The sequence below is a fragment of the Oncorhynchus mykiss genome, chromosome 12 (assembly GCF_013265735.2).
Source record: "Oncorhynchus mykiss isolate Arlee chromosome 12, USDA_OmykA_1.1, whole genome shotgun sequence".
NCBI lineage: Eukaryota > Metazoa > Chordata > Actinopteri > Salmoniformes > Salmonidae > Oncorhynchus > Oncorhynchus mykiss.
The window spans coordinates 70,543,225-70,570,285 of record NC_048576.1 but is presented as its reverse complement, the minus strand read 5'-3'; the positions used below and the strand labels follow the sequence as shown (position 1 = coordinate 70,570,285).

General features: G+C 43.5%; 1 protein-coding gene across 1 annotated transcript in view; it reads left to right on the top strand.

Moving 5' to 3' along the window:
- The first annotated feature begins 1,266 nt into the window (after window positions 1-1,266).
- LOC110538192 (signal transducer and activator of transcription 5B) overlaps window positions 1,267-27,061 on the top strand; it is a 93,277-nt gene continuing 67,482 nt past the window's right edge. The window contains exon 1 of the mRNA XM_036938252.1: window positions 1,267-1,586. The gene's annotated coding sequence lies outside the window, so the exon portion shown is untranslated. The remainder of the gene's footprint in view (window positions 1,587-27,061) is intronic.

Sequence of the window (27,061 nt, the reverse complement as noted above, 5' to 3'; positions counted from 1 at the left end):
CATATTCACTTTAACCCTGTCTGTCCCTCTACCACAAGGTGTCACTGTGCTCCTCCAGCTAGAGAATGTGTCAATATTACAATGTGCAGCATTTTAAAGTTTGAGTATCCATGATGATCATCCATACATGAGCACTTTGATGACTAATAACAATGGGATGTTTTACAGTCAATCAAAAGGTTTTTCGTATTCTACAATGCAGGATTTGTTTGCAGTTGGTGTGTGTAGATCTGTGTAAATCTGTGTGAATAGCGTGTAGCACATATTTGACCATTTAACTTATTTACAGTTGGAAAGGGCCGAGAAAAAGACTCCCTCTGGGAAGTGACACACAGCCTCTCTCTGCTAACACCTATCAGGCTCTGGTGCGGTCTGCAGCCAAAACATTATATTCATGTGAATGGAGAAAGATGCTGTGCCTAAATCTACTGCCTGCAAGGACCTAGCAAAAGATTAATCACTTTAATTTGGTCTTTCTTTCACTCCACCATGCATTTTACTATAAAGTGCTTTGCTTTTAGTCAAATGAGACAAAAGCCACTGCCTATTTTGTTCACAAACAAAGTACTCATAAAATAGATGCTATTTTCCATCTGACCTAACAGAATCTTAGCTGTGTGTTGAAGGTCTGTCTGTCAGCGGCTATTTGAGTGCATAGCAGAACATAGAGGGTACAAAGGCCTACAAATCCAAGAAAAGTTTCTCACTCTTGGCCTTGCTACTTCCTAGAACTGGGCATCTCCATCTCTTCAAATTCCCATTGGTTTTCTCCACTTTCTTCCCATTGAGACACATTGAAGGCAACATGTGCACATGTTGGCCTATTCTTGTAAACACCTGTTATGTGGTTCAATGTGGTTCATCAATATACGATGTACTGTAGTGCTATTTAGAAATAGATCACATTGCTCTTACAAAGGCTACTTCAGTTATTACAAGACTACTTCTAATGATGATTATAACAATAGCATATAACATGATAATATGTAGGAAAATAATAATAATAAACTATTTCTCCTTCATCTATTTATTATTATTATAATTATTATTATTATTGTTGTTATTTCATCATCAATACAGAATTTGATCATTTGATCATTTAATTGCCTTACATTTGTTAGGTTAGGCTATATTATGCTGGTAAATTAACTTACTGAAGTAGGGACAGTATTTTACACATGTTAATGTTTTCATATGACAATATTCGCCTGTCAAAGAGAAAACCCCGGAAGTGGGCGGTTAGAGAGAGGGAGAGAACTTAGAGTGTTCCTGCTATCTGGGATCCTTGGGAAGCCCCTACCCCCCATTGAAGTTGACATTTAAAATAGTTAAGGTAAGGGCAAGGGTTAGGTAAGGCTTATGGTTAATGTTAAGGTTTACGATATGGACGTCCCAAGGATCCTTTATTGCACTGACCGATCCTAGAGTGGAGCGCAAGCGAAAGACACGAGAGAGAGAATGAAAAAAACTGCGTAGCGAACAGTTAGAAAGAGACGGGAGAGGTTCATTTTCTGGGTCGTGCGTACGTTGCGGAGCTTTCCCTTACTTTTATGCAAAAAGACAACTCAATTGATCGTCCTGTCAAGGTAGGTTTGTTAACTATGTCAGCTTCGAGAAGATTTTGGAAAAGCATATTTCGTGCAGACGGTTTCTATTGCGAAAGAATGTTCCGACAGCGCTTTGTAAACAAACTATGGTTAGAGTTGTGTGGCTCTGCCGTCTTTTAGGCTAGCCAAGCGTGGCTATAATGTCACCGACAATACCACATGTGAAGCTACAAATATATTTTTAGTGTTTACAATATTGATTGAGTGTATTGTTAATATAATATTTACTTTGTTACTGGTGTTTGTTGACCCTTTCTCCTATATATATATTGAATCAACAGGCTGAGTCCAACCCCCCCCCCCCCCCCCTGGGAGTCAAGCGAGAACTCGAATACGCTAGATCATTTATTTTCTTCAACATTGCACAACGTTTTTAACATAACATCTTAACGGCTATATTATTAACATCATTTGCATGTAGGCTATAACACATGTTATACGGATCATTGAAATAGCGTGTAGCCTAGGTCAAACGCAAATTGTAATGTGAGTTTATTATATCAAACCGTTAGCCAGCGTGAGGCGCATATCATGGTATAATGAATGTGCGTGTGGAACTCCTCTCAAGAAGTTGTGTTGTAGCCTAACAGGTGAAAGTTCAACTTGTATTGCACATCTATTTTAGTTAGGTAACTTTCGAAATTAGATAAGAACTAGATAAATAAATTATCAATGCCGATGTAAAAGAAATATGGTGTCTGCCTGCCAATGTAAAAATAAGCAGTTGTATTATTATTTATCCTAGACAAACAGTTATATTTTTATGTATATATTGCATTTAGACAAATACGCTATATATTATTGGAATGACTTTCAGTGCAACAAAGAAACTAATAATAATCCTCTCTAAAGTGTTTGTGGAGATGGCACATTATTTGGCAGAATATTTTTCTGAGATGTTTTTTATTTTGTCCAAGTTTGCTGGTGAAAATGGGCGTCTACCATTTTAAAATGAACTGAATAATTTGGCAAAATGTTAACAACCATGTAATAAGACACAACTGTGCACAATTGCTACTGTAGGCCATATTGGCTGCAGACTTTTAATGTGGTGTTGATATGCTGGTAAAGTAGTCCAATGTTTATCTTATTGCACCCGGAGAGCAAGGCAGCCTGGCTATTGGTCAGGTGATGCAGTCAAGGTGTGACATTCTCTCTGCTCCTGTTTATTTGAGTGCTTTATGACAGTTGTTCTCCAAGCCTCCTTACCACAACTGAGTAAACATGGGTGTTTGGAACACAAACAATGGATTTCATTTAAAGAGGCTTTATGTCAATGATTCCTAATTAAATCTGGAATAAAACAAGCCACTTCATATAGTTGTTCTAATAGTCTCCCAATCCCTCATTGATATATGTCAGGTAGTGTTTTACTTGTTTTATAACAAAATGGCCACACAGGATGCTGTGTAAAATGTGGTCAGTCGTCATAACAATGAAAACAAACATGAAAACAAATAACAAGCACGTGCTGTATGAGTAATCCGTTTAGTACCAAAACTGTTATTCTGTTTGCTTTCTTATTCCTCTCTTGTGAGAAATGAGCTCAACATATTTTGTACACAATGGGCTTCAACTAACCGGAGAGAGATGAATGGATTCACACTGTGTTATAAAGGGCATCACATTTGTTGCTATTGGGGTTAGAAGAAGCTCCATCACAGTATCGAGTATCGATGACGTGGACGTCATTAAATGCGGAAGGCACATTTCGGTGGAATACATTCAGTTGTGCAACTGACTAGATATCCATCCCCTTTACCTTTCCCTAATTAATGTCACAGAAGCCACAGATGTGTTTGCTGTATGGTTGTGGTTGTTGTCACTGAAGACATGGACATGTCCCGTAATCGTGCACTGTGTGACTCACATGTAAAAGGTATGTAATTGGAAACATAGTTGTTGGTGTTTAGCTGAAATGTCACCACATGCATTGATGTTATAGTGTTTTACTAGACTGTCATATGGCTTAACCTTACAAGCACAGACAGGTCTCTGTATAAAGGAAATACCCCTAAATTGTTGATGTGTTGATGACTAAAATGTCAATGTCACTGCAAGCTTGAGTGGTGATAAGATTTGTGTGTGTCCGCGTGTGTGTGCTTTACAACCACACTGAGTATGGACATTGATGTTTGTTTAAAGAAACTCAGATAAAGAAAGTCATTACTTCCTGCGATGCAGTTTGATTGCACCCCACCTTGTCCCTGTGTATCCTACCTCTTTCATGTTATAATGACATTATACACACACCAACTGACAGCAGCACAGGTCAGGATGCTTTGATGAGTGTTTTGCTAACCGGGGGTAACAGTCAGGTGCACTAGCAGACTTCATTGACCCAACCCACCACCCCTTGAAAATAAATTTATTTGGTAGATGTTTTCATTATTCTGACCTCCTGCAGTTATAGTTTTGCCTGACGACTCATTCTGAATTTAACTCTGCTGCTCTATCGATTGCTCCATACATTCATGGTGGAGAAGAAATGGTACTGGGTGTGGTGTTTGGCCGAAGGGATGTGGATGGGTAGTCAGGCTAGTTATAATTGGAAGACGAAGTGTAAACTCTAACATACCTTTCCAGCTAATAGGCTATCTCCAAACACATTTTTGCTAGTAGAAGCTGTTAAGCTGGTTAAACAAAGGTTAGCCACGTGTTGGCAAAAACTAATGTCCAAGTCAAGAAAGCTTATACCAGCAGCCTCACCTGCTTTTTTCAGTCTATATCAGATACTCCAGTGAGTGTAATTAGCTCCAATTACTGTAAGTTGCTCAATATTAGGAGTTCAGAAATCAAGTTGACATAAAAATGTGTTTATTCTGTTGTTGCCAGTGATATTCATTTTTAATATTCATTTAAAAAAGGATCCCCAGTTGAATACCCCTGATCTAGCTGAATTCTCTGACCCCATATCTCCTCCACAGCATAATGTAGCTTCCCCAGACAATTTACCACCCACAACCACTCCTTATTCCTCCTCCACAACCACTCCATATTCCTCCTCCACCACCCACAACCACTCCATATTCCCCCTCCACCACCCTCAACCACTCCATATTCCCCCTCCACCACCCTCAACCACTCCATATTCCTCCTCCACCACCCACAACCACTCCATATTCCTCCACCACCCACAACCACTCCCTATTCCTCCACCACCCACAACCACTCCATATTCCTCCACCACCCACAACCACTCCATATTCCTCCACCACCCACAACCACTCCATATTCCTCCACCACCCACAACCACTCCCTATTCCTCCTCCACCACCCTCAACCACTCCATATTCCTCCTCCACCACCCTCAACCACTCCATATTCCTCCCCCACCCTCAACCACTCCATATTCCTCCCCCACCACCCACAACCACTCCATATTCCTCCACCACCCACAACCACTCCCTATTCCTCCCACAACCACTCCATATTCCTCCACCACCCACAACCACTCCATATTCCTCCTCCACAACCACTCCATATTCCTCCTCCACAACCACTCCATATTCCTCCACCACCCACAACCACTCCTTATTCCTCCACCACCCACAACCACTCCTTATTCCTCCACCACCCACAACCACTCCTTATTCCTCCACCACCCACAACCACTCTTTATTCCTCCACCACCCTTCCACCATCCATGGCTCTCTGACTAGTTGGGTACTCAACATCAGGTCATCTTGCCTGTTTGGTTTGAGGTAGAGATTGAAAGAAGGATGCTTGCAGTATTGATGTTCCTGACCCGAGTGCTCCTGTCATACATACCATGTTCACTGCTATCTACTACTTCTCTCTGGGGCTGCATTCCCTTTAGTAGATGAGGATTTTTGAAGAAATATTGTAGACTTTGGCTCTATATATGTTTTATTACTTAGATTGGATTTTTGAAAGGTTTCTGTGCCACGCTGGTATGAATGATTCGGGAGACATGCGCAGGAATGCGTAATAGGGTTTTTATTTACGCCCAAATTACGTGCCATGTAAAGGCACGGGGACGAAGACCAAACAAACACGGAACAAAAACACAGGGTTGAAACCCAAACAAAAGAGTGAGGAGTACCTCGAATAAAGAACACACGCGCACAATGATTAACACATAGGACGAGACCCATAATCATCTGCACAATCCACAAGGGAACGAAAGCCAAAACACACAGCACAGGTACTCACACGAACCAACGGACAATGTAACAATAATCAACAGGACAATGGTAAACCAAGGACACACTTATACAATTACTAATCACTGGGAATAGGGGCCAGGTGTGCGTAATGAAAATTCCGTAGGAATCCATGGCATTCTGGCTCTGTTCCATTTGCTCTTTGGCTGCTTATAAGTTCTGCTGTATTGGGCTTTCTGTCCTGATGCCTGCAAAGAATTTGTGGTACTAGGTCCTGTAGATTTTTCATAATGGATTGTCTGCCCAGCTTCATCTGCACAATTTGGGATGTGTTTTCCATCTCTAAAATAAATAAGCACTTGGTCAGACATCAATGGAAACAGTTATGGTAAACCATCAAGGATTGTTTGCACCACTTAACCCTGACCCACTTGACATTATGTGAAGCGCTGCCTGGGGAGCCCACACGGTTAATTCAACTGGACTATGTAACTGGCCATTTCCACTGCCAAGACAAAGTTTCAGAGGTCGTGTTGGGTCTGGCTGACGCGGACAGTTGCCATGCTGGGCACACATTAGTTGGACAGCACAACCTGTCCTAGGCAGGGAGGGAGCAGAAACAGACACAGAGAGACAACCCCAGAAACAGCAGGGGAACAGGGGAAACCCTATGTTTAAGGATCCCGTCTCTCAACAGGCAGGGCAGGCCATGTGGTCACAGCATGCCCGTGTGCTTAGCCAGAGTTCCCCCACTTTATCTCCTTCCCTGCTACCAGGAAAGCCATGGCAGTGATACTGACCTGATGGGTCTTTACTGGAAGGGCTGGAGGAAGGAAGATGAGAGATTTTGGTGCATGGGTGGGTTGTTTTGGTGCATGGGTGGGTTGCTCTGATGCTGGTGAAAAGGGATGGTTAGTTGAAGTATTCCATGCATGCCTGTGATGAATTCATGGATGTAACACGTTTGAATTCTGTAGCTTCCATGGCGCTGTGAGGTCCCCTAGGCAGAGAGCTCTGTATATATTGTACATATTTTAGGGCTGACCCCAGTTAGTCGACTGGTCAATTGTTTGGTCAATAGGCTGCTGGTTGGCTGAGATTTCTTTAGTCAAGCAGTCGCAATTTATAATTTTTTTCATGGGGCACAAGACACCTGACATCTGATTCGCACCTGTCTCAGTGGACTAATCCAATGTGGAGGCCACAGGGATGGCATAGTCCATCACTCTAAGACATGTGATACTGATAGTGTATATGCTTATATTATGTAAAATTAATGGTGCAACACTAATATATCTAATATATCTAACAAATGTGCTTTGTCCCGCGTTGGGTACGTTCGCTGTCCACATTTCTGAAAGATAATCTTCAGTGTGCCTTTCCCTATGTTGCCATGTGCATAATAGCAAAGTTAACCAGCATATTAGGATTGAGAACAATGAGGCGGAGGTAGCAGAGACGAGGAAACAGCCATTGCCTTAGCCTAATTGTCCTTAGTGAGGAAATCCCAAATTCATTAGGGACTATAATCAATAGCCTAACAGTTAAATGTGCCTGGCTTTATAAAATCATTCATATACAGGGCCTTCGGAAAGTATTCAGACCCCTTGACTTTTTCCACCTTTTGTTACGTTACAGCCTTATTCTAAAATTGATTCAATATTTTTTCCCCTAAGCAATCTACACACAATATCCCATAATGACAAAGCGAAAACAGGTTTTTAGGAATTTTTGCTAATTTCTTAAAAATTCAAAACAGAAATACCTTATTTATGTAAGTATTCAGACTCTTTGCTAGGAGACTCAAAATTGAGCTCAGGTGCATCCTGTTTCCATCGATCATCCTTGAGATGTTTCTACAACTTGATTTGAGTCCACCTGTGGTAAATTCAATTGATTGGACATGATTTGGAAAGGCACACACCTGTCTATATAAGGTCCCAGAGTTGATAGTACATGTCAGAGCAAAAACCAAGCCAAGAGATCGAAGGAATTGTCCGTAGAGCTCCGAGACAGGATTGTGTCAAGGCACAGATCTGGGGAAGGGTACTAAAAAATTCTGCAGCATTGATGGTCCAAGAACACAGTGGCCTCCATCATTCTTAAATGGAAGAAGTTTGGAACCACCAAGACTTCCTAGAGCTGGCCGCCCTGCCAAACTGAGAAATCGGGAGAGAAGGGCCTTGGTTAGGGAGGTGATCAAGAACCCAATGATCACTCTGACAGAGCTCTAGAGTTCCCCTGTGGAGATGGGAGAACCTTCCAGAAGGACAACCATCTCTGCAGAACACCACCAATCAGGCCTTTATGGTAGAGTGGCCAGACGGAAGCTACTCCTCAGTAAAAGGCACATGACAGCCCGCTTTGAGTTTGCCAAAAGGCACCTAAAGGACTATCAGACCATGAGAAACAAGATTCTCTGGTCTGATGAAACCAAGATTGAACTCTTTAGCCTGAATGCCAAGCATCGCGTCTGTAGGAAACCTGGCACCATTTTTAGGGGCAGGGACTGGGAGACTAGTCAGGATTGAGGCAAATATGAAAGAAGTACAGAGACATCCTTGATGAAAACCTGCTCCAGAGCTCTCAGGATCTCAGACTGGGGCAAAGGTTCACCTTCCAACAGGACAACGACCCTAAGCACACAGCCAAGACAACGCTTGAGTGGCTTCGGGACATGTCTCTGAATATCCTTGAGTGGCCCAGCCAGAGCCCGGACTTGAACCCGATCTAAAATCTCTGGAGAGACCTGAAAATAGCTGTGCAGCAATGCTCCCCATCCAACCTGACAGATCTTGAGAGGTCGGCAGGGAAGAATGGGAAAAACTCCCCAAATACAGGGGTGCCAATACAGGGGTGCCAGTTTTCACTATGGGGTATTGTGTATAGATTTTTCAGAAAAAAATATCTATTTAATAAATTTTTGAATAAGGCTGTAACGTAACAAAATGTGAAAAAAGTCAAGGGGTTTGAATACTTTCTGAAGGTACAGTATATCTACAGAAATAAGACTGATGTAGCTTCGGTTAGCCTGTTTGGGTGTTTGTTTAATAGCCTACTAATTCCGTGAGCACCAAGCCTCATGCAACGGCAAAATGTCAGATGAAGCAATTTCACAGATTCTGCTTTTTGATCTATGCTATGCTGTAATAAAGGCTTTGCATTTTATTTTTGTTAGAACAGACTGCTATTACTTAGAATTGATTTAGTGTTGTTTACACCTCCAAACAGTGAGAAAAATAATATTGTAGTCTAACAGCACCTGTCATTTATTTGTATTTATTTTTTACCTTTATTTAACTAGGCAAGTCGGTTAAGAACAATGATGGCTTAAGGAAGCCATGCAAGCCAGGTAAAAAAAAGCCATTTTACAACCTATGTGTTGTGATAATTGCATTGTTTGTTCTATAACCTGTTAGTTAATATGCATTGCCACCGTGATATATTGGCCTAAGGTTGAGACAATAAGAAGACACAGTGGCAGAACAAATTCAACCACACCTTTGTTTCATCACAAAACCGGATAGCTACCTCTGTCCAGTGAAGTCCACAAAGCATATTGCATGTAACAAACAGCTACATGACCGATAGCATGGACCACTAAACAACTATTGATTTAGAACCATGGAGAGTTACTTCAAGTCGCAAAGAAAACAGGAGCTGCCTCCACTATTCCAGCACCATTTCAACTTCAACATTTCAACATCATCAAATCACCTCTGCTTAGTCGAATACAGACAGTGACAACTAAGATACCAAAAATAATTTAGTCCAATCAATGAAAGCTAAATATGATGTGGCTGTCCATGGTTCTGATTTCCATGTGTGTGTGTGTACGCGTGTGTGCATGCATTTGTGCGTGCAAGTAGAACAAACATGCCGACCCACCCTACTTGTAGAGAAACAACCAATGCCATCCTCCTCTCTTTCACGAATCTATCATAGGGTACACACTCTTAGTTTTTGTTGTCGTAGGCTACCTGTCTAAAATGCTTGCTTGCTAGCCTAACTTCTTTTCATGGCCAATGATGCACCAGGCCAGTTAACATTAGCATACTACATCTAGCTACATGTTGAACTTTCATCCTCTCAGTCCAGGGGCACAATGTATGGTTAGATCAGAATCACAGTTATAATCATTGTCCAGTACAGAGAATTAAGTCAAACCCCAAGTCCAAATCCCTATCGCCATCCATGGCTAATTTAGGAAAGGGCCGACTTCAGCTAGCTAGCTAGGACAATGACAACAAGATTTGTTTTACTGTAAATTACGTGTTGCTTTGGATGTGATGTGATTGGAGTGAAGCTAAATCCAAACTGGCTTCCCTTGACACTTTTTTGTTGGTGCACAGTTGAGCTCACTCAGCTTCTCTCAACGCTGATTGGCTATTCTTAATCAAGGGAAGCCATATGCTCGCTGCCTTCCCTTGCTTTCAATTCTACTGGCGGCAACAATGTCATACTCTTTTAAACCAGACAGCATCAGATAGATGACCTACACATATTGAAGGAAAATGATGAAACACAGGGAGACCGAATATGGAGGGGGGGGTCTGGCATCTCTTGGCGTCCATGAATACACGCCGCTGGAGGAGGGAGGGAAGGAGGAAGAAAAGGGAAAAGGGGAGGAGGTGTTGATAGGAGGTTGAAATTGTTCATGTTTGACCATTGAAAATCATAAAGGCTGTTATTGGGGTAGGATAATCAAATCTTAGATTAGGACTAAGAGGGGGTTCCAATTTGAGCATGAGGAAGTGTTGCCCAATCAGAGTGCGGTGTCATGTAGGCTACAAGGAAGTGGGCGCGTTCAACATTGCAGCCGACTTTAAAGGCGAGTCGAGACTGACTGATCGACAAATCACCTTGCATCTAAAAAACGACTCAATCTTATTTGTAGATCAGTCAGTCACGATTTACCCATGATACAACGCGGTATTAATGATCTCACACACAGCCAATGAGTACCTAAGTGTGTGCCATGGCCTTTTTCAGATGGCCATGGTGTTGATTGGTTTCTTTTTACATTCTCTCTCTTTTCTCTCTCTCTCTCTCTCTCTCTCTCTCTCTCTCTGCCTTCAGCTGAGTAACAGTGTGTTGTCCAGTCCAAGCAGAGATTAAACCTCACTAGGGTGAGCGTGAAACGGGTTGAACATTTTTAAGCAGAGAGTGGAGGAAGGGAGGAAGAGAGAAAGACAGTTAAAGGGAAAGAGATACTGTAGTAGGGGAGGAGTCCCGGGGTCTATGAGAAAGCATGTGGTGGTGAAAGCAAGGCTCACGCTAACCCCTACCCCCACTAACCCCGCCCCTTTCAGTTGGGCTCAAACTAATCCTATAGTCACATGACCTCCAGAGCTCTCAGCCTTGCCTAGGCAAGACTGATCCGTCTGTCAAATACATCATGTAGCATGGGTCACGGTTGACAGCTACATTACATTACTCTGAAGTTTGTATCTAGTAACACTAAATGGGCTATATTATTAACAAGAGGTTTATCATCCAACTAAAATCCTTCCTTTTTAAAATGGTTAAGATGGTCCACATAGTCATCAACACCCATAGAGTTGAATCACTCCTGCTGGTCTTGATGTGCCAGTGCAACGTAACTCTCACGCTCTCACTTTTGCTCTCTCTCTTTCACTGTATTTTTCTGATAGACTGTAAAAATATATGTATTTGAAAGATTTCTCTCTTCCTCTGTGTTGCACACCAGACACTGAGACACGTGATAAAGCCTCCGGATATTATCTTTGTGACACACAAGAAATTACCAGCGCTCTTGAAGAAGGTCACTCTCAGCCCTCGCTCTCAGCCAGCCATGGGAAGGTAGCATGCAAATTAGGGAGGGGCATGTGGCTGTGAGCATCACGTTTTTCTCAAATGTCACCTGTGGATATTTTTGTTTTTGCTGGGATTCCGAGTTTCTGACTGAGTTAAGCTGACTGGGTTAAATATGATATATATTTATTAAATGTGATGGTCTTTGGATGTACCTTACTTAATTAACTTTTATTTCTGGTTAATTCCTTCTTAAATGTCCTTTGGCATTGTTTTGTGGTTGGGGGTTGGAGGATAACTGGTGTTATCTATCCTTGTTGCAATATGCAAATTGTATGCAAATAGTTTGAAACCAGAATCTTACCCAGTTATTTTCTGTACAGTAAACACACATGAGCAAAATGCTGTTCTATGCTACAACCACTTCACCAGCGTTACATTCAATAGACTCTAAAATAGAGGTCGACCGATTATGATTTTTTCAACGCCGATACAGATACCGATTTTTGGATGCCTAAAAAAGCCGATACCGATCAATCGGACAATTATTATTATTTTTTTGTAATAATGACAATTACAACAATACTGAATTAACACTTATTTTAACTTAATATAAAACATCAATAAAATCAATTTAGCCTCAAATAAATAATGAAACATGTTCAATTTGGTTTAAATAATGAAAAAACGAAGTGTTGGAGAAGAAAGTAATATGTGCCATGTAAAATATTTGCCATGTAAAAAAGCTAACGTTTGAGTTCCTTGCTCAGAACATGAGAACATATGAAAGTTGGTGGTTCCTTTTAACATGAGACTTCAATATACCAAGGTAAGAGGTTTTAGGTTGTAGTTAATATAGTATTTATAGGAATATTTCTCTCTATACCATTTGTATTTCATATACCTTTGACTATTGGATGTTCTTATAGGCACTATAGTATTGCCAGTGTAACAGTATAGCTTCCGTCCCCCTCCTTGCCCTACCTGGGCTCGAACCAGGAACACATCGACAACAGCCACACTCGAAGCATCGTTACCCATCGCTCCACAAAAGCCGTGGCCCTTGCAGCGCAAGGGGAATAACTACTCCAAATCTAAAAGCGAGTGACGTTTGAAACAGTATTATCGCACACCCAGCTAACTAGCTAGCCATTTCACATTGGTTACACCAGCCATTAGACTGATAGGCTTGAAGTCATAAACAGCGCTGTGCTTGCGAAGAGCTGCTGGCAAAACGCACAAAAGTACTGTTTGAATGAATGATTACGGGCCTGCTGCTGCTCAGTCAGACTGCTCTATCAAATCAGACTTAATTATAACATAATAGCACACAGAAATACGAGCCTTTGGTCATTAATATGATAAAATCCGGAAACTATCATTTCGAAAACAAAACGTTTATTATTTCAGTGAAATACGGAACCGTTCTGTATTTTATCTAATGGGTGGCATCCCTAAGTCTAAATATTCTTGTTACATTGCACAACCTTCAATGTATGTCATAATTACGTAAAGTTCTGGCAAATTATTTCGCAATGAGCCAGGCAGCCCAAACTGTTGCATATACCCTGACTCTGTGTGCAATGAACGCAAGAGGAATGACACAATTTCACCTGGTTAATATTGCCTGCTAAACTGGATCAGTAGTTATAACTAGTGATTATGATTGATTGTTTTTTATAAGATAAGTTTAATGCTAGCTATCAATTTACCTTGGCTTCTACTGCACTTCTACTGCACAGGCAGGCTACTCGTGGAGTGCAATGGTTAGTGCGTTGGACTAGTTAACTGTGCGGTTGCAAGATTGAAACCCCTGAGCTGTCAAGGTGAAAATCTGTCGTTCTGCCCCTGAACAAGGCAGTTAACCCACAGTTCCTAGGCATTCATTGAAAATAAGACTTGCCTAGTTAAATAAAAGGTATACATTTTTTTAAATATATATAAATCGGCCAAAAATGCCAAAAATGCCGATTTCCGATTGTTATGAAAACTTGAAATCGGCCCTAAGTAATCGGCCATTCCGATTAATCGGTTGACCAGGAGCAGACATTTTCACATTGAAGGGCTGCTCATTTCCCAACAGGGATGCTCATTTGCGTTCTCATAGCATTTACAGTATATTCTTTCTTTATTTTTTGGGTACTTTTTACCCCTTTTTCGTGATATCCAATTGATAGTTACAGTCTTGTCCCATCGCTGCAACTCCCGTACGGACTCGGAGAGGCGAAGGTCGAGAGCCATGCGTCCTCCGGAACACGACCCTGCCTAGCAGCACTGCTCGCTTAACCCGGAAGACAGCCGCACCAATGTGTCGGAGGAAACACCGTACAGCTAGCTACAGAGGTCAGCGTGCATGAACCTGGCCCACCACAAGGAGTCACTAGAGCGCGATGAGACAAGGACAACCCGGACAATGCTGGTCCAATTGTGCGCCGCCTCACGCGTCTCCCTGTTGTGGCCGGCTGCGACACAGCCTGGGATCGAACCCGGGTCTGTAGTGACGCCTCAAGCACTGCGATGCATTGCCCTAGACTGCTGTGCCACACAGGAGGCCCTATTTACAGTATATTGTAATGGTTTAAATTATTCTGATATCATATGACTGTGATATAATTTTGTCCAGCCCAACATATTATTTTCAAAGTAATTCATTAAAATCTACCCAATCTTCGTAAGGCATGCGCACCTCATGCTGGGTTGGCACCGGGGGGTATGAAAGAAGGCGTTTGAACTGTAATGTTTGATCAACTCTACAGGAGGTCCAATTTGCTGCAGGTCACGTCATGCTGGACAGCAGAATTCCTTCATATGTTAGCAAATATCAATACCACTTACATGCCGCTCAGAGCAAGCCGTAGCTACCATGCTAACCACTTTGGCCCTGACGTTGAAATCATTTACCTGTCCATTGGAGATAGAGACCAGTACAGCCTACTAAGGGTTTATTCCCAACCGATCACTTGATTCCACATCAGTGGTTCCTAAACTTTTGTTTGCAACAAAAAAAATTGCCGCAAGCCTAAAAATCTTTCTTGACACCCACCAATACAACAAATTCTCACCTAGCCTTCAGGTGCCACAATGCCGAAGATACAGACTTTCTCACCCTCCCCTCTTTAAACTTTTGGCTACACTGTCCTGTCAAGACGGGCACAGATCATAGATTTGTAAATGAAGAGAAAGATTTAACAGAATGGACTGGATGAGTGTACAGATGTAGAATCTTAATTTGAGCCAGTTTGCTACAACACGAAAATAATCCTGTAGCAACAGGAAATGTGAATTATTATGTGGATTATAATGAATGGAGATTTTCTTCTGCATTAGGGTGATCAAATTGAAATCTTACGTCTTTAGCTAGCTATACTATCTACAGTATGTTGTATGCATCTGTGTGACCAGTGTTCCTGTTGTTCAGTGGATAAGGCAGTGATATCCCCCCAGATAACCTGGAGGAGAGACTAATCTAGTGGCTCCAGTAATGCACTAGAGGTCAGGGGTCGTCTGCCCTTATTGCCATAAATCAACCTGGCATCAGCCTTGCATTAGTTTACTGAAAGGTCAAGCCTTATAAACTCACACATGACTCGACCAATGGCTGGCTGCTACTCTGAAGATTATTATGTGCTCCAGTGGTGATGTCATCTAAACTCTTACAGTCCTCCACTGATGATTTCTGTTTCTAAACCTATTGGGTCATTTTGGTCTGGTATTTGGTTTATATTTTGCCTCGTCTTTCCTGGTTTTGGTTTTGTTGATGATTGTTTTGGCTGGTTAGGGTTTGAATTGGCTGTATTTTTCAGCAGGTGGTTTTGTTTGAACACTGGCTGGTTGTGGAGTAGAATTCTACAGTGTGTTCTGGAGAACTCAACTGTATCCTTTTGGCTTTCTGAGAAATGTATTCTTGGTTAAAGATCCTGGCAGACGGTAAAGTGGTCAAGCCCTCTGTTTCAATGGCGTTTGAGAATCTGCCTGTTAAATGTAGTGTAACTTAAAGCAGGATGAGGCCTAACCGGTAGTCGATCACCACGTCCACGTTCAAACCTACTACTGGTTACATTACATGGGGGGGGGGGGGGGGGACTGAGAAGGGAAGGAGTGAGATGGAAATAGGGAAATAAGAACATCTCATCAGATGCAACACACACACACATCATATTGCCATTATTCCCGGCCCGCTTAATCCCAGAATGTTGAAAAACAAAACAAATCTAGGTCAAGGCTGCGCTCCCTCTGGGGAATGGGCCAAATGTCTTTAGCAGATTAAGACAAGATGATAATGACGATGATTATGATCCAGAACAGACCGGGCCCTTTGTCAAAATTAATATTGCTGCTTTAGTGGTGTTGTGTTTTATAATCTGTTGTTTGACAGGATCAGGCTGCCAAGCTGATTGAGCAAGTCTAAAGCCATGTCTGTTGGTCGGTCGGTCGGGCTGTCTGTCTGTCTGTCTGGTGTCAAACATCAGGCCCTCCTGTCCCTCTCCATCTCTTTCCGTCTCAGTAGGATCTGTGGTTCTCACAGTCTTAATCACACGTATCTCTCTCTCTCTCTCTCGCTCTCTCTGTCTCTCTCTCTCTCGGTTTAAATTTAAAATAAATAAATAACCTAATGGATAAGAAAGTATTGTCTCATTTCTGGGCCCAGTCTTCTCCTCTGTCCTAGGCTCTCTGTTCTTCTTCTCATCCCTCTCCATCTATCTCTATCTAGCGCAGAGCTAGTGTAATGTGGACCGTCAGAGTGTGGACCTGTGGTTCTATTGATCCAATTACTTCGTCATTGCCCTCGGCGGCTCTTCTCCTCTCCAGCGTGGCTCGCTGCTGCTCACTCTGCACGACATCTCTCTCGCTCTCTCTCTCTCAGCTTGCGCTGGAGGATCCTCATATAACATCTCCAAATTATAGTTGAAGGAGAAAATTAAATATTGACTGTAGTCTTATTAAAATGAATAGAGTATGGTTTTACCCCACACTGGTGGCTGCCTCTGTGCACAGCCTGGAACATATCAATGATTAAACACAGAAAAGTGTCTGATAACCCAGGCCGGTGAAGACAAGAACTGTGTGTGTGTGTGTGTGTGTGTGTGTGTGTGTGTGTGTGTGTGTGTGTGTGTGTGTGTGTGTGTGTGTGTGTGTGTGTGTGCATGGGGTCAGAGTTCAACGTTTGATAAACAAACAGAACCCATGTTCATATCACACTTACTATATAAGTGCAACCTTGCACTTTTAAAACACCAGTGTTTTTTCTTCCAGGTTCCCACCTTTCTCAAAGTTACACCAGTGAAGTAAGTCTGTGGTACTGTACAGTGTAGTCCCCTTCTGTTGCACAGGGTCCCACGCTTTCTCAAAGTTACACCAGTGAAGTAAGTCTGTGGTACTGTACAGTGTAGTCCCCTTCTGTTGCACAGGGTCCCACGCTTTCTCAAAGTTACACCAGTGAAGTAAGTCTGTGGTACTGTACAGTGTAGTCTCCTTCTGTTGCACAGGGTCCCACGCTTTCTCAAAGTTACACCAGTGAAGTAAGTCTGTGGTACTGTACAGTGTAGTCTCCTTCTGTTGCACAGGGTCCCACGCTTTCTCAAAGTTACACCAGTGAAGTAAGTCTGTGGTACTGTACAGTGTAGTCCCCTTCTGTTGCACAGGGTCCCACGCTTTCTCAAAGTTACACCAGTGAAGTAAGTCTGTGGTACTGTACAGTGTAGTCTCCTTCTGTTGCACAGGGTCCCACGCTTTCTCAAAGTTACACCAGTGAAGTAAGTCTGTGGTACTGTACAGTGTAGTCTCCTTCTGTTGCACAGGGTCCCACGCTTTCTCAAAGTTACACCAGTGAAGTAAGTCTGTGGTACTGTACAGTGTAGTCTCCTTCTGTTGCACAGGGTCCCACGCTTTCTCAAAGTTACACCAGTGAAGTAAGTCTGTGGTACTGTACAGTGTAGTCCCCTTCTGTTGCACAGGGTCCCACGCTTTCTCAAAGTTACACCAGTGAAGTAAGTCTGTGGTACTGTACAGTGTAGTCCCCTTCTGTTGCACAGGGTCCCACGCTTTCTCAAAGTTACACCAGTGAAGTAAGTCTGTGGTACTGTACAGTGTAGTCTCCTTCTGTTGCACAGGGTCCCACGCTTTCTCAAAGTTACACCAGTGAAGTAAGTCTGTGGTACTGTACAGTGTAGTCTCCTTCTGTTGCACAGGGTCCCACGCTTTCTCAAAGTTACACCAGTGAAGTAAGTCTGTGGTACTGTACAGTGTAGTCCCCTTCTGTTGCACAGGGTCCCACGCTTTCTCAAAGTTACACCAGTGAAGTAAGTCTGTGGTACTGTACAGTGTAGTCTCCTTCTGTTGCACAGGGTCCCACGCTTTCTCAAAGTTACACCAGTGAAGTAAGTCTGTGGTACTGTACAGTGTAGTCCCCTTCTGTTGCACAGGGTCCCACGCTTTCTCAAAGTTACACCAGTGAAGTAAGTCTGTGGTACTGTACAGTGTAGTCCCCTTCTGTTGCACAGGGTCCCACGCTTTCTCAAAGTTACACCAGTGAAGTAAGTCTGTGGTACTGTACAGTGTAGTCCCCTTCTGTTGCACAGGGTCCCACGCTTTCTCAAAGTTACACCAGTGAAGTAAGTCTATGGTACTGTACAGTGTAGTCCCCTTCTGTTGCACAGGGTCCCACGCTTTCTCAAAGTTACACCAGTGAAGTAAGTCTGTGGTACTGTACAGTGTAGTCTCCTTCTGTTGCACAGGGTCCCACGCTTTCTCAAAGTTACACCAGTGAAGTAAGTCTATGGTACTGTACAGTGTAGTCCCCTTCTGTTGCACAGGGTCCCACGCTTTCTCAAAGTTACACCAGTGAAGTAAGTCTATGGTACTGTACAGTGTAGTCCCCTTCTGTTGCACAGGGTCCCACGCTTTCTCTGGGAAGCATTCAACCGTATGAACTGATCTCATGTGCCGTTAAATATATGCAGAAAGCGAGGGGAAGAGGGAGGGAGAGAGAGGGTTAGAGAGAGAGAGATGTGGGGGGGGGGGGATAGAGAGTGCAAGAGAGAACAGAGAGAGTAAATACTCAGTGTAACATACGGTATTACCACGATTCATGGTCCTCATGAGGTACTTTCTACAGCCTCACATTCTTCCCCAATCATCCATTGCGTCACCAGACCCCTGTGCCTCGCACAACATGGATGTGGATGTGCTCTGTACATGAATAGGATAGAAATTGGATATGTTATCCCCATCGTGGCCTTTATTGGTAGTTTGTTCCATTATTGTGGCTGTCTGCGTTGAATAATGAAACGCTGCCATTGTGTTATTGTGCAGCGCACATTATGAAAAATATGTGGACATGCAAACTAAAATGCCCATGAATGCACTCTCTCATAAACGCAAACGACGAGATAAGAGAGGTGACGTATCCACGAAGATAACGAATGAATGAATGAATGAATGAATGGATGTCAGAGAGAATAGCCTTGCATATGCATTATTGGCTAATACAGAAATTGAAAGCGTGGTTTGTTAAAGATTAGTGTACCGTATGTGTTACACTTTACCTGTGTATGCAGGATGGGTTTGATATGGTACTGGTTTGGTTCACAGTGTCCTGGCCTCAATGGAGCCTGTCTCTGAGGACTTCTCTCCTGCCTTCTCATGCCTGTTCAGTGCAGTGGCAAAGTCAATAGGAGCCTTTTATCTAGTCAATATAGACTGGTGACAGGACAGGGCTGCTGCACAAACTGCAAGAACTACTCTCTGGGTGAGTTTTACAGAGCCTAATGGGACAACGCGGTCCGGGCTGGGGAGGAGGAGGAAGAGAAGAAGGGGGAGGAGGAAGAAGAGGAGGAAGAAAGAGTAGAGGGATTTATATTCAGAACAGTTATTTCAGGATGTCATATGATGCTGTGGATTTGAAACATCACCTCCCTGTATTAGCATGGACTGTGTGGACATGGTAGACAGTACACAGGGAAACACCAACACGGTAATGGTGATCTGAGGTGTTATTTAGGAAAGCCTCTCTCCGGGGGGAGTAACTGCCATGCCCCATTGCCCTTTCAGCTTATCTAGATTATCCCAGGGAGACTGAGGGACTACCATAATCATTCCAGCATCGTAATAGGAGGAACTGGACTATGTACAGTGCCAGGAAATGTCTCAGAGAAAAATCAGGTCAAGTCCTTTGTTTTGCCTGGGAGGGCATGGAGGTGTCTGATGATCCAAAATAACCTCCACCACCACAGCTCAGCTGCAACGCCAGCACCACCCCCAGCACCTCTGCCATACCCAGCACCACCTCCAGCACCACTGCCATACCCAGCCTCAATCCAAACCCCAGCGCCTCTGCCATACCCAGCACCTGTGCAATACCCAGCCTCAATCCAAACCCCAGCGCCTCTGCCATACCCAGCACCTGTGCCATACCTAGCCTCAATCCAAACCCAGGCGCCTCTGCCATACCCAGTCTCAATCCAAACCCCAGGGCAAGCACCACTGCCATACCCAGCCTCATTCCATTACCCAGCACCAGCACCACTGGCATTCCCATTCTCAGTCCCAGCCCCTACTTCACTGCCATAACCAGCCTCAGACCCAGCACCACTGCCATACCGCACCTCAGTCCTAGCCTCAGTCCAAGCCTCAGTCCAAGCCTCAGTCCCAGCCTCAGTCCCAGCCTCAGTCCAAGCCTCAGTCCAAGCCTCAGCCTGTGCACCATTGCCAGCCCCAGCATCAGTCCCAGCACCACTGCCAGCCTCAGTCCCAGCACCACTGCCAGCCTCAGTCCCAGCACCATTGCCAGCCCCAGCATAAGTCCCAGCACCACTGCCAGCCTCAGTCCCTGCACCACTGCCAGCCTCAGTGCCAGCGCCACTGCCAGCCTCAGTCCCAGCACCACTGCCAGCCTCAGTCCCAGCACCACTGCCAGCCTCAGACCCAGCACCATTGCCAGCCCCAGCATCAGTCCCAGCACCACTGCCAGCCTCAGTCCCAGCACCACTGCCAGCCTCAGTCCCAGCACCATTGCCAGCCCCAGCATAAGTCCCAGCACCACTGCCAGCCTCAGTCCCTGCACCACTACCAGCCTCAGTCCCAGCACCACTGCCAGCCTCAGTCCTAGCACCACTGCCAGCCTCAGTCCCAGCACCACTGCCAGCCTCAGTCCCAGCACCACTGCCAGCCTCAGTCCCAGCACCACTGCCAGCCTCAGTCCCAGCACCATTGCCAGCCCCAGCATAAGTCCCAGCACCACTGCCAGCCTCAGTCCCAGCACCACTGCCAGCCTCAGTCCCAGCACCACTGCCAGCCTCAGTCCCAGCACCATTGCCAGCCCCAGCATCAGTCCCAGCACCACTGCCAGCCTCAGTCCCAGCACCACTGCCAGCCTCAGTCCCAGCACCATTGCCAGCCCCAGCCTCAGTCCCAGCACCACTGCCAGCCTCAGTCCCTGCACCACTGCCAGCCTCAGTGCCAGCACCACTGCCAGCCTCAGTCCCAGCACCACTGCCAGCCTCAGGCCCAGCACCACTGCCAGCCTCAGTCCCAGCACCACTGCCAGCCTCAGTGCCAGCCCCATCCATGATCCCACACCTTTGCTTCTCTCGTCCCACTTGGCTGTGGCTGGATGTTCACTCTGCTTTGCTCTGCTCTCCAGTGGATTGCTCCTCTGCCACAAGCCTAGCAACAGTGTGACATTTGGAGTCCCTCAGGTCACAGCTAAAAGGTTTCCCAGTGAAAGGACAATGTGTGTTGTCCATTACACTATTAGCAGGTCATATGAGGCGGAAAGCCCACAGCCTTGGGGGGAACCCCGCGCTAACTCACAGTGGCAACGTCATTCAACTGAAATGCAATCAAAGCAGGGATATCTTGTTATGAATGTCAGAGCGTCACATGCAGCCGCAGGAGGCACGTCCTTGTAGTATTTGTGGGGCTCTTATGAAATGTGTCACAACCCAGTGAGTCTGCAAGGTCAAAGCAACTTGGGAAAAAAGCTCAGAAACGCCATGGCAGCAGTGTTTTCTGTTATTTCCATTATGCTTCAATAGACATAGCTACAGTATATCTAGAATTATTTTAGCAGTAGCATAGTCTCCACTTCAAATCAGCTCATGCAAGAAGGACAGCTGGATGTTAGAGTCCCAAGCAGCAGCAAGCACCACTTGGCACGATACAGTAGCACACATCCATTCCATTGTGACTGCCCCAGCTGTGTACCACTGTGTACTACTGCAGCCTCCTGTTGTTCCATACTGTAGCTAGGTTCTGAGTCATGGTCTCCTCTACCCTAGGTGGCACAGCTCCCAGGTCCACTCTGCCCCGAGACCAGGACTGCGTCTCAAATCAAATGTTATTAGTCACATGTGCCAAGTACAACAGGTGTGAACTTTAATCTACTTCCATTTGCACCCTTTTCCCTTTGTAGTGCACTACTTTTGACCAGATTACTGCAGTAGGGTGCCATTTGGGAAGGAGGGTGTGAGTCACTGTTGTTTTTACAGTGTAATAAAACCCCAGCATAGGTTAAGGTTAAGCAGACCACTGGGATTTGAGCGGAGGGCGGGTGAGGTGGGGTAGAGGGTGACCTTTACGAAGTGCACATGAGGGAGAGAGAGAGAGAGGGGTGGGGTGCTGGAGAAGTAGTGAGAAGGGGGGGCATGGCTCTGGTGACCACATTAGACACCGTCTGTGAGAAACTGCAGCTATATGAACTCTGACACATCACAAGCTGAAAAGGTCAAAGGACAGGGTTCTCAAAAGCTGCCTGCCTTGGTGTTTACAGGGGTGTTGATGTGGTGCAAGAGAGAGAGGGGCAGAAATGTACCAAGGGAAAAGACATGAGAGTTAGAAGAGCATGGTGGAAGGTACAGTACAGCGAATGGGAGACGAGTGCAGAGGGATAGAGTGGCATTAGATGCATGTAAGAAGTGGGCTTTCAAATAGAAATCAATGAGGACAAACCTGAATTTTTCCCAGCAAAAACTGTTTTCTTTATACAGGTCTTTTTTTTTCTTAATACAAACCCTTTAGCTGGACTAAGACTAAACTTAATACAAACCCTTTAGCTGGACTAAGACTAAACTTAATACAAACCCTTTAGCTGGACTAAGACTAAACGTGTTACAAACCCTTTAGCTGGACTAAGACTAAACGTGTTACAAACCCTTTAGCTGGACTAAGACTAAACGTGTTACAAACCCTTTAGCTGGACTAAGACTAAACGTGTTACAAACCCTTTAGCTGGACTAAGACTAAACTTAATACAAACCCTTTAGCTGGACTAAGACTAAACTTAATACAAACCCTTTAGCTGGACTAAGACTAAACTTAATGCAAACCCTTTAGCTGGACTAAGACTAAACTTAATACAAACCCTTTAGCTGGACTAAGACTAAACGTGTTACAAACCCTTTAGCTGGACTAAGACTAAACGTGTTACAAACCCTTTAGCTGGACTAAGACTAAACGTGTTACAAACCCTTTAGCTGGACTAAGACTAAACTTAATGCAAACCCTTTAGCTGGACTAAGACTAAACTTAATACAAACCCTTTAGCTGGACTAAGACTAAACTTAATGCAAACCCTTTAGCTGGACTAAGACTAAACTTAATGCAAACCCTTTAGCTGGACTAAGACTAAACGTGTTACAAACCCTTTAGCTGGACTAAGACTAAACTTAATACAAACCCTTTAGCTGGACTAAGACTAAACTTAATACAAACCCTTTAGCTGGACTAAGACTAAACTTAATACAAACCCTTTAGCTGGACTAAGACTAAACTTAATGCAAACCCTTTAGCTGGACTAAGACTAAACTTAATGCAAACCCTTTAGCTGGACTAAGACTAAACTTAATGCAAACCCTTTAGCTGGACTAAGACTAAACGTGTTACAAACCCTTTAGCTGGACTAAGACTAAACGTGTTACAAACCCTTTAGCTGGACTAAGACTAAACTTAATGCAAACCCTTTAGCTGGACTAAGACTAAACTTAATGCAAACCCTTTAGCTGGACTAAGACTAAACTTAATGCAAACCCTTTAGCTGGACTAAGACTAAACTTAATGCAAACCCTTTAGCTGGACTAAGACTAAACTTAATACAAACCCTTTAGCTGGACTAAGACTAAACTTAATACAAACCCTTTAGCTGGACTAAGACTAAACTTAATGCAAACCCTTTAGCTGGACTAAGACTAAACTTAATGCAAACCCTTTAGCTGGACTAAGACTAAACTTAATGCAAACCCTTTAGCTGGACTAAGACTAAACGTGTTACAAACCCTTTAGCTGGACTAAGACTAAACGTGTTACAAACCCTTTAGCTGGACTAAGACTAAACGTGTTACAAACCCTTTAGCTGGACTAAGACTAAACTTAATGCAAACCCTTTAGCTGGACTAAGACTAAACTTAATGCAAACCCTTTAGCTGGACTAAGACTAAACTTAATGCAAACCCTTTAGCTGGACTAAGACTAAACTTAATGCAAACCCTTTAGCTGGACTAAGACTAAACTTAATGCAAACCCTTTAGCTGGACTAAGACTAAACTTAATGCAAACCATTTAGCTGGACTAAGACTAAACTTAATACAAACCCTTTAGCTGGACTAAGACTAAACTTAATACAAACCCTTTAGCTGGACTAAGACTAAATTTAATACAAACCCTATAGCTGGACTAAGACTAAACGTAATACTAACCCTTTAGCTGGACTAAGACTAAACTTAATACAAACCCTTTAGCTGGACTAAGACTAAACTTAATACAAACCCTTTAGCTGGACTAAGACTAAACCTTTATAGGAGAAGTACAAAAGAAGATTCATCCATGTAAACAACATTCAGACAGACTGGGTCACAAAACAAAACACTTAGCACCTTTTTTTTCTAAGAGTGTACTATCTAGAATCCTGGAAGGTTATTTGGCTGTCCCCATAGGAGAACCCATTTTGGTTGCAGGTAGAACCCTTTTGGTTCTAGATGGGTTCTACATGGAACCCAAAAGGGTTTTTACCTGGAACCAAAAAGGGTTCTCCTATGGGGACTGCCAAAGAACCCTTTTTTTCCAGGAGTGTACAGTAAAGCCAATAAGAGCAGTTTACTGTAGGCTACAACCATCTGTTTGTTTATTACTGTACATGCTACATTGATACTAATGCAGTCTGACCAGATTGAGTGAGTTCGAACAGTACTTTATCCCTCATTCAACCTTCGAACTCACCTTTACCTCTTGCCTGAGGTGTTAAGGCGTGTGTGTGTGTGTGTGTGTGTGTGTTTGTGTGTGTGTGTGTGTGTGTGTGTGTCAGCGTACGTGCGTAGTATGTTGAAGTAAACGTGAAGGAGAGCAGTGAGAGGATCTTGCATAGATTAAACTTTTGATATGTGTATAGTACAAATCAAAAGTTTGGACACAACTTAAAGTAATGTCTTAAAGTAATGATGGACTGTCATTTCTCTTTGCTTATTTAAGCTGTTCTTACCATTATATGGACTTGGTATTTTACCAAACAGGGCTATCTTCTGTATACCCACCCCTACCTTGTCACAACACAACTGATTGTCTCAAACGCATTAAGAAGGAAAAAAATTCCACAAATGAACTTTTAACAAGGCACACCTGTTAATTGAAATGCATTCCAGGTTACTACCTCATGAAGCTGGTTGAGAGAATGCCAGGAGTGTACAAAGCTGTCATCAAGGCAAAGGGTGGCTACTTTGAAGAATCTCAAATATAAAATATATTTTGATTTGTTTAACACTTTTTTGGTTACTACATGATTCCATGTGTTATTCCATTGTTATTTTACAATGTAGAAAATAGTCAAAAATTAAGAAACACCCTGGAATGAGTAGGTGTGTCCAAACTTTTGACTGGTGCTGTATACATCACCATCTTGTTTTTCATTCACTGTACCGTATCTTCAGAAATAGAAAAACAAACACACAACCAAAATACATTTAATGCATGTTCTTTTGGTGTTCAGTTTTTCTGTTTGCAAGGTCACTCTCCTCTTCTCTTCTATTGCCATTACCTCCTGCCCATTGGAGCATCTTGTTTTACTTTCCACTTTTGGACTATTGTGTATATGTGCACAAGTAGCTCACTTTTTAGGAGATCTGTCCGATGACAGTTAATGGGAGTGTAGATGTTACAGTAGCCTTTGCCGAGTCCCCAACAACCGGATGTTCCTGTTTTCAAGAGAAATGGAAAGAGAACCTGTGACGTGACTTCCTCTTTTGGACGTTAACAAGGAGACACTCCGTCTTAACTCCTCCTCTACATTTACTGGATTGGTTGGAGTGGAGAAGAGAACCTCCCCAGACAGATTTGTTTTCTTGTCAAGAGCAATATTTATGGGATCTAGTTTCAGGCATTTATTCTACGCCTGCTGTGATAGGTTAATGTTACAGGGAACTTGCATAAAAGCCGGCAGGTCTGATGTGATCTGATTGGCTACACTGGAGCATATCCAGGTAGTGGAGTCACAGGATCAGTAACTAGCCTTACTGCGTGTCATAATATTGCTGTAATGGAAAAAGCCTAATAGGGTCAGATGGGTTGGTCCTGAGGGGGGAAGGTTACTCGCCACTATAGCACTACAGTTAGAGTGACCACAAAACATCCCAAATGCAGGACAACAGAATGATTTTGCAGGATGACTTTGAAATGATTTTGCAGGTCAATGTAGCCTACACATTAATATTTGTTTTTGGCAGCACTCGTCCATTCTCATTGTTTTATTTAACTTAGTCCTGCATGTTGGAGCTCGTAGCCTAATCTCTGTACCCTGCAATAACACCTGCAACCTTGTATATAAACAATCTGTGTAACGGCTCTCGTTTGTAGAATGAAGATTGGACCAAGGCGCAGCGTGGAAAGTGTTCATGATTTTAATATTCAATAAACACCCAAACAAAATAACAAACATGAAAACGAAAGCGCACAGTTCTGTCAGGCACAGATACTAAACAGAAAACAAGATCCCACAAAACCCAAAATGAAAATGACAACGATAGACAGCTGCCTCTGATTGGGAACCACACTCGGCCAAAAACAAAGGAATAGAAAACAGAGACTTTCCCACCCGAGTCACACCCTGACCTAACCAAACATAGAGAATAATAAGGATCTCTAAGGTCAGGGCGTGACAATCTGAATCTTACAGTACCATTTTTTTCTGCCATATAAAACCGTAACTTTTACAGTTCAGCGTCTTGTCATTCTCCTTCAGACCAGACAGTAACACCTCAACCATCAGACAGTAGGATGGTAACACCTCTACCATCAGACTGTAGGATAGTAACACCTCTACCATTAGACGGTAGGATAGTAACACCTCTACCACCAGACAGTAGGATAGTAACACCTCTACCATCAGACAGTAGGATAATAACACCTCTACCATCAGACAGTAGGATAGTAACACCTCTACCATCAGACAGTAGGATAGTAACACCTCTACCATCAGACAGTAGGATAGTAACACCTCTACCATCAGACAGTAGGATAGTAACACCTCTACCATCAGACAGTAGGATAATACCACCTCTACCATCAGACAGT